The following is a 5,079-nucleotide window of genomic DNA, read 5'->3' as shown; positions in this document are numbered from 1 at the left end:
TATATATATGAATGGATAGATGGATATGTATTTATGTATGTATGTGCGTACGTGGGCTTGTGTGTATATGTATGTTTGTGTATCTGTGTGTGCTTGTGTGTTTGTGGTGTTTGTGTGTGTGCATATATATGTCTGTTTCTGTGTGTGTGTGTGTGTGTGTGTGCGCGTGTGCGTATAAAAAAAGGAGAGGTGAAGAGAGACAGAGAGAAGGAGGGTGAGAGAGACAAAATATATTTATAATTCTGTTAAATATTTTAATCTGATATCGAAATAGAATTCAGAGATTGTCAACAGATTTAGCTTCTGTGAGTCTGATTTTTCTGTTACAATACCATATGTGTGTGCATGTGTATGTGTATGTGTGTGTGTGTGTGTTTATCTGTGTGTGTATGTGTATACATGTATACTGATTTGCATATTAAAAGACAGGCATGCATAACACAAGTACACACATACACACGAACACATGTGCACGCATGTGCATATACCATCATAGTGTTTCGAGCCCTCGGCGTGGCAGCTGTGGCTAACACTATTGTAATCGGCTTGGTTTAGTGAGTAGACAGAAACTTGGATTCCTTTGTACTTGTACTTGTAGAACTACTGTTGAGTTTAACACGTTCTATAAACGTCCTTTCACCCTAGGGTTTCCGTTAAGGGCAGTGGCGGAGCTATGGTTAGTGCCCGCCAAGTTATCTCCTGATTTTGCGGTAACACTTGCCGCCCGTCCTTATATAAGCATATTCAGATGTCCCAAATGTAACGACCGCATAAAAACGGCACATGGGGCGGATAGTCCCCTTCTAATAGTTACTGGTTAATCGCCCACTTATCTGTAGTATATTTAGCCACTTACTTGCATGTTATAATCTTTTCTACCCTAGGCACAAGGCCTGAAATTTGTGGGGAGGGGCCATTCGATTAGATCGACCCCACTACGCAACTGGTACTTAATTTATCGATTCTGAAAGGATGAAAGGCAAAGTCGACCACGGTGGAATTTGAACTCAGAACGTAAAGACAGACGAAATACCGCTAAGCATTTCGCCCGGCGTGCTAACGTTTCTGCTGGCTTGCCGCCACGTGCACGTTATAATGACACAATCATAGTTGATTTGTTACGATGTTCACTTCCATACCGTAATCCTGCGTGGTGTTTTGAGGAAATGGATTAACTGTGTCTCCCTTCGAGTGAGCAATCCATATGAATAACATTGTTCTGATGGAAACTGTATAGAAGCACATCGCAAAGACTGTCCTTGTAATCAAAATACTCAGTCTTGTCCATTATGATATCACGCTTGTAACGTCAAGATTATTTCTGTACGAGTGTCGCAAGTGTAATGATTTAAGTTGAAGTCGGCAAAAAGAACACAATTTCCTTTGAGAATTTTAAACACAAAACTGTATATTTGTGTCGTCAACAAACTGTGTACCGCCGTTCCTGCTACCAGAGAAAAGATAATTACACCAGTTTGTATCTGTTGGAGTATTTGGCAATGACAGCAGACTGTAGCAGCTGATGAACGTTTCAGTGACGTAAATACGAGCAGTAGGTGTTCTAGCACGAACTGCAAACCACTGACTCGATAATGGATAGCAAAACTATTTATAGCTGATGTACTTGTCAGAAAATGCGCGGCAAAGATGAAATTGTTTAACAGACAGCCTATAAGTTATCTAGATAAGAAAAATGTTTGTATACAAGGACGTAATGAAATATATATTTGCTAAGTCTATTGTATTTGAGTGGTGAACTCGCTATTAACCAACAAAAATTAATAATGAGGTTCCAGTAATGAATAGATCTGTCACTTAATGATGCCAGTCATTGAAAACTTGCTGGTATTTTCAATGTTGATGCAGTAATTCCGTTTCGATTTCTATTTGTTTCTCTGCGTATGAAATGTTTAGCTACTTTGTTGCTAATTCAATATCCAACAAGTGAAAATTCCTCGTCGCAACCGGTGGAGACCCACAAATCTGTAATGCCTGTCAAACAAGCAATCTAATAAGCATATGCAACACCTATTCCAAGAATAATAGTAAAGTAACCGGAAGAGAAAGAAGAAAAGATCAAGCGATAACGGAGAAATGACGGTTGCACCTGCAGTAGCGGGAGGGACGACGGACGTAGTGCATAGGAAGAAGAGCGGTGAGGAAGGGAGATAATTCAGGGGGCGACTGATTAGTTTTTGAAGAGTGGCGGGGAGATTGATTCGCCCTTATCGCACAAGAGTAGAAATAGTGTCCAAAGAGATTAGCATCATTGCTAACACGCTAGAATTGCATTTCATTTCACGTCACCCGTAATTCTCATCTCTACCCTCTACCCCGGCTTTCTAGCACTCTCTCTTCTTCTCTCTCTTTCACTCGCTCTCTTTCATTATCTCTCTCTTTCTCTATCACTCTTTCTCTTGCATTCTCGTCTCACCTCTGTTAATATCTGTTTCAAATTTTTTTTCTGCCTTCCCTACACACAAACACACATACACACATATATATACTTATACATACATATACTTATACAGATGTGTGCCTATATATATATATATATATATATAGATAGATAGATAGATACATAGATAGATAGATAGATAGATAGATAGATAGATAGATAGATAGATAGATGTATATGCATGCACACGAACAAAAGAACCTACATATAGATATATGCATATCTTAGTTTGTATATATACATATATATGCATATATACACACACACAAATACACACATGCACGCACACATTCACATACTCACATACACATATATTGGCATATAAGTCTGTAGCAGTACAGATTTTGATCCAGATATATGCATGTATGTCTCTGTACATGTATACCGCGACACGCACCACGCACACAACATACACACAACATACACACACATATACACAGATATACTCACACACACCCAGAAACACCTGCGCGCACGCACACTTGTATATTGATAACCGTGTAAGCATGTGGCAGTTGTGGATATCTGCTGCACCCATACATTAATAGTGTTTAAAGTACGATATTTCACATGTATTGTGCAACTCACAGTTTCTCTCCTGTTTTTTTCTTTCTCCTACCTTTTCTCTCCGTCTCTTCCTCCTTTTCACGCATACACACATCTCTACACACAGACACACCCACAGACTCTCACGCACACACAATCACACATCCATACACTCGTACATACCCTCGCTTACATAGATCTACACACGAATGTTCACCTAGCAGTGGATGCGTATGACTGTAAGAGTCCGTATATATTATTCCCTCCCTCTCAGTCACTTTGTTTGTTTATTTGTGTATATTTGAGTATATATATATTTGTATGTTTGTGTGTTTGTTTGTGTATGTGCATGAAAGTATGTATTTGTGTGTATATTTAAAGACATATATACACGTGTATATATATACATATGCAAACACATGTAAATGCATGCGTATATACATATATGTAAATACATACATATATGTGCACATATTTATATATATATATATATATATATATATATATATATATATATATATATATATATATATATATATATATATATATATATATTCATATATGTGTACATATATATATGTATGTATGTTTATATATATTTATATCTATATATATATATATATGTGTGTGTGTATGTGCATGTATGTATGTATCTGTATATATATAGATATACATATATGCTATCGGTGTCAATATAATGTGTTTGATCGTGTGTATTCTTGTTGTCTATGTGTTTGTTAACATATCTTTACTGTTTGTATGATTGCTTATCCGTGCAGATATAACTTTCTCGCCAGAACCTTTTATAGATTCAAAATTAAAGAATGACAATGCGAAAATATTCAAAGTTTTTCTTTCATTTGAATATCCAGACCATCCAATATACTCCATAGAATATTATCGATTAATGCCACTTTACATTAGCTCTTCTGCATCTATTTCAAGTATGTAATTCGTATAATTTATACAATAGATCGTGCATGCATCTTTATACAATAGATTGTGCATATATATTTATTAGTAATATAACGGATAAAATAGACGTTATAGTAAGACTAAATGGCGTTGTTTTACATGAAATTGATTCTCATACTGAGTTACGGCCCTTTCTGGACAGAATTCAAGATATGATTAAAGTCGGCGACTAGAGACCTGAAAGTATGTCTGAATAACTGAATTTGATGCCATATAGGGCGTATTTTTTCCTAAAATTTGTTTGAGAAATATTTCCCTGTGCCTTACTTTCGAAGTAGGCCCTAAACAACATACTTTGATGCACTAAAACATTGAATTTTTATGTATGTATTACTGGAATTGAGGTGCGTTTAGTACGGAAATTTGGATGCATTTCTTGGCATAAAACACCCCATAGAAATAGTTTATATCCTGTCTTTCCTTAGAAACATTCGTATTTGCTCCAGAAATCTTTATAACATTGGTATATAAAAGAGTCTACAGCAGTGTTGGGAGAAACTACGTACTCGCTGGACCTGCTAGATATAAGAGTAAAATTTCGCACAAAGCAATATCCGTAAATTTTGAAAGAAAACAAGCGTTATTTCATGACGATATGTGTTGCTGCAAAGCACGAATGAAACAATGACTTCCCGATTAGTTGCCAATATACATCCAGAGAACGAGAACAAGGCTCCGTACAAGTGATACGATTTTTGGTTGCCAAAATGTTAATTTTTGTATCAGCCGCTTCAGTGACAATATCTAAAGTAGTTCAAAAAAGCATATTATATACAAGTTTGGTGAAGAAATTGTAGGGTACGTGTGAAGGATTTGCACAGGATGCATTAGATATAGAGCTTCTGATAGTGTGTACAAGTTTAGTCCCAAGCTTTCTCTCACAAATCAATGAGGCTGTTTACGCATAATGCAGGGATCCACAAGCTCGAGATGAGAAACATACCGAGTAGTGACACCGGTAGTTATGCTCTCTCTCTTTCTTTTCCCCTTTATGTATTTATTTATGTATGTATGTATGTATGTATGTATGTATGTATGTATGTATATACGTATGTATGTATGCGTGTATCTATCTATCTATCTATCTATCTATATATATA

The sequence above is a fragment of the Octopus bimaculoides genome, chromosome 15 (assembly GCF_001194135.2).
Source record: "Octopus bimaculoides isolate UCB-OBI-ISO-001 chromosome 15, ASM119413v2, whole genome shotgun sequence".
NCBI classification, from domain to species: domain Eukaryota; kingdom Metazoa; phylum Mollusca; class Cephalopoda; order Octopoda; family Octopodidae; genus Octopus; species Octopus bimaculoides.
This window is presented reverse-complemented; position numbering follows the sequence as displayed.